A 9,319-nucleotide genomic window follows, 5' to 3' on the forward strand; every position below is an offset into this window, starting at 1 on the left:
CTTGTCCATACCACAGAGGGAAATAAACTGTGCTTACAATTTGATCTGGTCTCATAGCAGTGACTTTTTTTTTAACCTTGGAGGCTTTAAAGACTTGTCCCATATTTATCAGAAGACTTGGATAACTGTCCCATTGTCACAGCAAACCCTGTGCCATCTCTAGGTGCTGGAATCTGTGTATTGTGATCTGACCCTTGTTCTGTCCCCACCTAAGCTCAGTTAAGCAGGCATTCATGTCCCTACTCAACAGTTGAAGATGCTGAAGCTTGAAGAGGCTAAATCATGTGCCCAAGGCCACCAAGCTAGTAAGAGGCAATGCTGGGATTCAAACCCATCTCCATTTGATGTCAGAGTCCATGCTCTTACCATGTGACTCCTCACAGTCCGAACCCAAGTGCTTTCCACCAACCCCTTCTTCTCTCTCCTCCCATTTCTTCATCCCAAAGATAGACAGGGCTGCATTCCTCAGCACCCTACTTCTTCATCTAACAAACTCCTGCTTCTACCTCAAAACCCTATTTTAATGTTGCCCCTTCCATGAGGTCTTCCCAAAGGAACATAGTCAGCTAACTGGCTAAATGCCATTGAGCCACAGGGCTGGGATGAGTGTGGGGCAAGCGAGGCCCCCTTTAAGGAGGCACTCCCTCCCAGGTTTGTGCACAAAGAGTTGGGGTGGGGGTCACAAAAAGCTTTGGCTTTCAAAATCAAGAAAGGGGACTTGAGTACCTAAAGCTGAGATTTTAAGACCACAAAGCATAGAGTTGGGGGAAATGTGTTTGTGCATTTATGACCAATTTTCCTGCCCCACACAGAGGAGATTAGAGACATTTCTGAACGGAAGGGAGAAGTTTGGAGAGAGAAGCGAGGAAGGGAGAAAAAGGAAGAAGAGCGGGCTTAGCCTCAGGCTGGGATTACCATCATCTGTGCCCTGCTGACTACATCCCTCAGAAATGTGGGAGCCAAAAACCGCAGATCAATTAGGAAGAACTAAAGAGCTAAATGCTTGTTCAAGTTCCAGACTGTAACCTCCAGAGACAACAAAGCCCCTAGAGATGTCCCATGTCCAGACAGCTTGGAGCCAGGATGTGAAGCTGAGATGTCTGAAGTCTGTGCCTGGTGATTTGATCTGGAATCCTACACTCCCACGTGGGTATGAATAAGAGCATCAGAAACTTCTTGCGCCCCAAGAGGAGAGCACGGAGGCTGCGAGAGCTGGTGTGCAGCTTGGGTTGTATGAGGCTGAAGCTCTACAGTGAATAAGAGTGGAGACAGTGGCCACCAGGAGAGACCAGCGAGGGCAAACCACACATCCACAGAGGCCGGCAAGGACAGGTCGTGCTTGTGAGCTGGAAGTCATGGGAAGTGACTGAGTTGTCCTTAATTGGAAAAATTACATTTTCTGCCACTGAAGGAAATAGGAGCTAGAGAAATAATTGCCATGAAGAAGCAGAAGTTTGAAAACTACAAAATATTACTAAGAGACATTGATGAAGATTGAAATAAATGAAGAGATAGACTATGTTCATGGATTGGAAAGCTCAACATTTTGTTCAAATGTCATTTATCGCCAAAAAAAATTATCTATAGATTTAATACATCTCATTCAAAATTCCAACAGTTTCATTGGGGAGAAATTGACAAGCTAATTCGAAAATTCATAGGAAAATTAGATCTAAAATATCCAAGAAAACCTTAAAGAAAAACAAAGTTGGATAATGTAAATTACTAGATTTCAAAATTTACTATAAAGCAATAATAACCAAGACAACTGTTTCAGTACACAGACAATTAAATCAGTGAAGGAGAGAGTCCAGACACAGACCTTCATCTACACAGTTCACTTGACTTATGACAGAGACTCCACAGCAACTCAGTGGACAAAATGTGTTCTTTTCAATAAATGCTTAACTGTAGCAATTAGATTTGGTAGGAAAAAAAACTGGATTAGATAGAAAAAAATTGGATTGGATAGAAAAAAATGAACCACAATTTCTACATCACACATACATAAAAATTAATTCAAGATGGATTACAGACCAAAATTTAAAAACTAAAACAGGCTTCTTTTTTTAAAAACAATGGAAAATATCTTCAGTACTTTGTGATAAGCAAAGGTTTCTCAGACTGGACACACACACACATACACAAAGCACTAATCATAATTGAAAAGATTGATAAATTAGAGTTATTAAAATCAAGAACTTCTGTTTATCAAAAAACACCATAAGTATGAAAATGTTCCACAGATTGGGAGAAGATTTTGAAGCATAATATCTGACAGAGGACTTACAAGCAAAATATATAAATAATTCCTAAAAATAAATAAGGAAAAAAGAGACAACTCAACTGAAAATGGGCAAAGAACTTTCACAGGCACCTCACAAAAAAGGATCTCAAAATGACCAGTAAGTGTGTTCAACACCATTAGTCATTGGAAAGATACAAATTTAAACCACAGAGATACCACAACATGCCCAAATGGCTAAAATTAGAAAGACTGAATCCAAGTGTGAATGAGTTTGGGGAGTTCATTTTACATATAGCTGGTGGGAGTATATTTTGATACAACTACTTTGGAAAAAAATGTTTCACAGGCTGTGTTAAAGCATACAGTATAACCCAAAAGTTCTATTCCTGGATGTTCACACAACAGAAATGAGTGACTGTGTCCAGGAAAGACATGTACACAGGTTTGTCATGACAGCTTTACTTATAACAGGCAAAAACCTGAAACATCTCAAATATTCATCAGTGATAGAAAAGCTAAATAAATTGTGGTCTAGTCATTTAAAAATGAATCAATAAAAAAGAACAAAATACTGATACATCTAACACGCAGACAAATCTCTGAGTGGAAGACAGACATACTGTATTCCTTCACTGATACGAATTTCAAGAACAGGAAAAACATAAGCGTGTGGTGACAGAAGTCAGCACAGTGGTTTTGCCCTAGAGAATGGCAGCCCTGACTGAGTGGACCATGAGGCAGCCTCTGGGGCACAGGAAATGCCCTATATCTTGATCAAGGCTATGGTCACTTGGGTGTGCGTCAGACCACCAGGTTGTACATATTTATGCACTTTATGTAATTACCTCCATTTTTTAAAGTAGGGGGGCGGAAACAGAAAAAGCCACAATGTTCGTTATCTGTTTCTTTGTAACACATTACAACAAAACTTAATGACGCAAAGCCGCACACATCTACTTATCTCAGTTTCTGTGGTCAGGATCCAGGGACAGCTTAGTCCTCTGCTTGGTGTCTCACGAGGCTGCAATCAAGGAGGCAGTCGGGCTGCATTCTCATCTGGAGGTTCGACGGGAATAATTCACTTCCAGGTTCATGTGGGTTGTGATGGCAAAATTCATTCCCTTGCAGCTCGGGAACTGATGGCCCCACTTCTTTCTTTCCCTGAGCCCCCAGAGGCTCCCCTCAGCTCCTTACCACATGGGCCCCAGCATGTGGTTGTTTATGTCTTCAGAGCCAGCCAGGGAGAGTCTCCAGAGCATGTCTGCTAGCAAGATGAAGTCCTATGTAACAATGTGGTTATAAAAGTGACATCTCATCGCCTTTGCAATAGTCCATAGGTTAGAAACACGTCACAGGCTCACCCACACTGGGGGGGAAGGGTTATTGGGAATATTAGAGTCTGTCCACCACAGTTACACCTTTGCCCATTGAACGTCTGCGAATGTGAAAATGCAATGTATTTCAGTCTCTCTCTCCTCACTAGAGTTTGCTTTCTCACCTGCTATTTACACCACTGACAACACTCTCTCCAAGGCTATTTCCATGACCTCATTGTCGCCAAAATCAATGGGCTTCTTAAAATCCTTACTTTAATAATAACAACTTCATCTATTTCTTAAGTGATGTCTACCCTGGAGTCTCCTCTGTGCACTGACATGGTCCCTGGGTGATCTCATCTGCTGCTCTGGTTTAATTTCATGTTTTATTCAGCAGGTGCCTATTGCCTGTGTGTCCAAGCTCTGAGGAGGCCAGATTTTAGCCAAATTCACGTTAAGCATCTATCACCATCCTGGCAGTTCCCAAATCCCTGTCTTCCACCCAGATCTCTTCTCTGAGCCACCTTCAGTACCTACGTTCACATCCCGCAGAAAAGGAACTTGTATATTCTCTTCCAACTCACACGTTTGTCAATGTCACTACAGACTTGGTTGCTGCCCAAGCCAGAATCTGAGCATCATTCTTGGCTTCCCCTCTGCCTCAGCCCCACGGGTGATCATCCCTCACTGACTCTCCTTGTTCCAGCTTTCTCCTCTCAGCCCACTCTCCCCATCCCTCTTTGCAGCACCACTGGACCACCATCATCTTTCACCTGCATCATGGCATCAGCCTCCTGACCTCCTCACCTCTGTCCCCAGCTCCAAGCTTGCCCAACCCGTATCTGGACTGCATAACAGCCAGAGGGATTTTTCTAAAGTACAGAACAGTGTTATCGCTCTGCCTGAAGTCGCTTGGAGCACTCCTCGCCCTCAGGCTGAAGTCCAGATGCTCTGGCAAGGTTTACAAAGCCGTGGAGACCTAGCCCCCTCCCCTGAACAGCCTCAACTCTCCCACCCTCCTCCTTCACTTGACCCGGCAGCCATCCGGGACCTCTGCCTGGAATGCTGTTCCCACCTGCCCCCGACTATCCTATGTGTCCCACTTAGCTTCCAACCCTCCTTCAGCCCTCAGGGTAGACACTGCTTCCCTAGGAAGCCTTCCTGGCGCATCCTTCTCTGGGCCTTTTGGGGAGGTGGCCTCTGCTGGGCTCTCAGCACACACGGGCAGCCTGGGACCCCTCACTTCCCCTCCAGACAGTCGCCTGTGTCCCTGACCGTCTCCACTGTTGGACCCTCTACCAGTTTCCTGTGGCTGCTGTAATCAGTTACCACAAATTTCGTGGCTTAAAACAACACATTTATTATCTGACGGTTCTGGAGGTCGGAAGCCCTGGAGTGAAGGTGCTGGCAGGGGAGTTCCTTGGGGAGGCTCTACGGGACTAGAATCCCTCTTCTTGCCTTTTCCAGCTTCTAGGGCCTGCCGCATTCCCTGACTTCTGACCGCTCCTCCACCTTCAAAGCCAGCATTGTAACCCCTTCCAAGCTCTCTCACGGACTCGGAGCCTCCTGTCTCCTTTTTAAAAGGACCCCCGGGACTACATAGGTCCCACCAGATAAGCCAGGAGAATCCCCCCTTCTCAAGACCCTTGACTTCATCACATCTGCAAAGTGTTTGTTTTTCGTTTTTTTTGCTGTGTAAGGTGACACAGTCACAGGTTCCAGGCATTAGGACATGGACATCTCCGGGCGCTGTCATTCTGCCAATCACAGCCTCCAAGCACGTCAAAGGCAGGGCAGTGTCTCCTTCAGTCCCGGACCCCCAGCATGGGGCATAACACCTGGCTGTTCATAAGTGCTCATTAAAGTTTTAATGAATGAGTGGCTCAGCTGATGAACAAGGGTGTGGGGTGGGGTGTGTGTGTGTGTGTGTGTGTGTGTGTGTGTTGTATGTTGTACATAACTAAAAGCAGTGAAGCAGAAGCCTCTAACTCAGTGAAAAAACCACAGGTTCTAGAAAAACATTCATCCTGTGAACTAAAGGTATGGGTGATTAACAGATGAAAAGCAATTCCTGGCAGGTGGGCATCACCCCACGGGAGGTCCCGGGGGCATGTCTGAAGACTGCAGGGCTGGGGGCGCCAAACAACCCTTCCAGAGCTACCAGCTGCCTGGCCTCACCTCGCACAGGGTCGGGGGTAGCGGGGTGCCTGGCTCAGCAGGCCCGAGGGAAGGTGAGTGAGGGCGGGGAGGTGGCTCCCCTCCTGGATGTGTGTGTGACACGGAGAGCGCGTGACAGCTGAGCCCAAGTGACCCCTGAGAGCGCGCAGTGACTACAAGACTTATCCACGGCGCCTGATACAGGCCAGGCACTGCTTTAAACATTCTACCTGTTCTAACTCACTTAACCCTCTAGCAACTGCATAGGTATTACCATCCCCATCTTGCAGAGGGGAAAACTGAGGCCCAGAGGGTCCAATAACTCACCCTCAGTCTCACAGCTAGAAGGGATAGAGCTGAGGTTTGAACTCAGGCCACCGGGGCCCAAAGTCAGCTCTGAAGCCTCTGAGGGCTGGTGGGGGTTCTATCAGGGTGGCCACTGGGCTCTGCCCTCCTTGGCATAACAACATGGAGAGAGAAGCCAGAGGGGAAAGGGGGAGCCCATCCACACCTTATCCACCAGAACCGCCTGGTCGAGGGTCTGCTCACCTCCCAGGGTGCAGGCAGCAAGCTCGGGGCAGCACAGGGACAGGGCGCCCTGCCACCCCAATCAGCCCAGTGCAACTTGTGGGCCGTGCCTAGATCCTGATTAATTTGAGCAAATCAAAGGTCACAGGACGCTGATGAGACAATCAGAGAAACTTAACACTGAGTGGATATTTGATATCTAGTAAGAAGCAAAAACTGGGAGAAAAAGGTTTTTCTGACTCCCGGTGTTGAATTTTTCCTCAACCAGAGCAGTGCGCTCTGTGGCACTGCGGGGCCATTGCAACGTCTGTAAACTTGCCTCCTTGAGCACCAGGAATTCATTCATTTTAACTTTTTAGTTGTGACATGTGGTCCTACTTTTTTAAAGAGCCTTCATCTTTTAGCGATAAATACTGAAATGTTTAAGAATAAAACGGTAGAACATCCCGGCTTTGCTGACCAACGGGAAGAAGGGGTAGGAAGACATAAACAGGATCAGCCGAGAGCTAATGTTGGCTGAGGCTGGGGGCCGATCTGTGTCCTTGGACGGGGCCATTCTCTCAAGTTTTGTGAATACTTGAAATTTTCTAAAATTAAAAAGGCTTAACCTCTGACTATGAAGATTATAATCGCCTTCACTCCATCTGTCCTGCATGATTGTTAAGACGGTCAACATTTTACTTTCCAAAGGAGAGATGGATGGAAGGGCATAGGTCTTCACCTGCCTGGGTTGGGGGGATGGGAGAGACTTGGACGGCTCACCTGCAGCTGGGGCGTGAAGCAGGAGGTGGGGCTGGGAGGGAAAGCATCCAAAGTCTAATGTCTGTTCTGATCTTCTGGCGCTGCCTCCGTGGGGCTGCGGCAGATCCAGAGGGCACTGCGTGGCTGGACACTCAGAGCGGAGGTCCTGGGGCCGGGTGAGTGGTTCCCCATGACAGAAATGAGGAGGGGAGTGTCTTCCGTCAGATCATCCAGAAGCAGAGCCTGAGACGAGGATTTTGTGCAACTGACTTAGGAGGGAGAACTCCCAGGAGAAGATGGGGGAAAGCAGGACAGGGCAGGGGAAACAAGCCAAGGATGGATGTGGTTTCTGCTGTGCACTGGCTTCAGCCGGATCCCACTGGCAGGTGGCCCAGGAGCACAGACTGGGTCCCACTATGAGGCAAGGGGACCAGCCTTCTCTACCCATGCCGGTCAGTCCTTGCCTGCATTGTCAGGGGGAGGGAGTGTAATGAAACTCTCCAGAGGGAGCAGCTGTGAACCTTTGGCAGCCGACAGTTCAACAGCTGGAAAGACGATCTGGGACATGGGGGCACCCACAGCATCTACCCTAGGGGGAAATTCACTACCTACAGCCCCATCCTGCCCTCCAGTCACTGACCATTGGAACTGGGAGGGGTCTTCGCCATTTCCATTCCGATTCCAGGAACTCATACACACAGAGACAATTTTGAGGACACAGAGCCCCAGACATGGAAAGGGACTTGCCCAGGACCTCTCAGGGCCAGGACTGGAATCCAGGCCTCCTGACTCCATCCCAGAGCAGAACCCTCCGTTCCCTTCAGGGCCCCTGGCTCCCGGCAGGTGAATCTCTACACCCACACTCTGTTTGACACACAGCGGGAAGGCTGGCTTTGGGACTTCCATGGCTGTTTTTTGACTGGCATTCCCTGAACCCTGATCCTCTGTAGGTGGCCGCTGGTCCCCCACCAGCCACTCTGTCACACGGTGTGACTCGATGCCTCTCAACCCCACCTTTCTCTGCTCACGCACATGCACACACGTGAACATGCACACACACACACCCTCAGAAGCTCACCCTGTCATCTGGGTCTTCACAGCACAGTCTGAGTAGGGTCACAGGTTTTCTCTGCCTGCTCAACCACAAACCTCCCACAGACAGGTCTTTCTCACTGCCGCTTGGGTCCCTGCAGTGTGGAGCTCAGGGCTCCATATATGAGTATCAGACCACTAATGCAATGTCCGCGGTCCTCTCCTTCCCTGTCCACACCGGTCCCCCCTTCCCCGGAGCCCAGAGCCCGCACACCCTCTCCGCCTGCGATCACCCCTCCTGATGATGAGACCAGGGTATGTCAGGTCTTAACAGACAGGACAAAGCGGCGCCCGGTGGCAGGATTCCAGGCGCGCGGCAGGCTGGAGGTAACTCTGGCCAGTGTTTAGTGAGAGTTTGCGGTGTGCCAGGCCCCTGCACGTGGCAGTCGTTATCCTGTTTAACCCTCCCACGTCCTGCCCCCGCCCAGCACCCCCCACCTGACAGGTGAGGAGACGAAGTCAACCTGCCCAAGGTCAGAGCTCCAGAGAGCAGAGCCAGCATCTGGCCCAGGCTTGTCCACTCATGACCTGGTCTGCTCTGTCAGGGGGCAGTGGAGGGTCCTACCCCCTCTGTCCCTGCCCACCCTGCCCTCTGGGACCCAAAGGAGCAAAAGGAATATGTTTGGATACTGGCTGGTTTCCCTGAGATGCCAGGCTGGCTGGGCCTTGGGGTCCAAGCTGGCTGAGGGAACAGGGGAGGGCTGAAGGCTGAAAATGTTCCCCCCACTGCCCACAGCAGTCCCCTGTCCCCTCGCCTCCATCAGCCACCTCCACGGCCAAGCAGCCCTGCACGGGCTTCTGGAGGTGCAGTGGGCAGGGTTACAGGGCAGCAGCCTCGGGAGGACCCCCAGCCCACCCTGTCTCAGACAGCAGGAGCTCATCCTCACAACAAGAGACTTTTCCTCTGGTTGTCAGAGCCCAGCTGCCTGCGCCTCCTCCCCTCCCCCTCCCGCTGTATAAACTCCCTTCTATCCCATTAGCAGATCATTGAGAGTTGGAAATGGCCCCAGAGACCACAGTCCCATCCCTGCCTCCACTGTGACATGCACATGAGAAAACCAAAAGGAGGGCCATGAAAGCCAGAAGAAGACCAGAATTTAAAGTTTATAAGTTTAAGGCTACTTTGCCCAAAAATATTCCCCACAGAGTACCAAGTATGTCGAGTCATTGGACTATGAGATAAAGTTTCCATGGCCAATTAAGTTTGGGAAGCGCTCTTAATATTAAAGCAGGATGC

Source organism: Vicugna pacos, chromosome 10 (assembly GCF_048564905.1).
Source record: "Vicugna pacos chromosome 10, VicPac4, whole genome shotgun sequence".
Classification (NCBI taxonomy): domain Eukaryota; kingdom Metazoa; phylum Chordata; class Mammalia; order Artiodactyla; family Camelidae; genus Vicugna; species Vicugna pacos.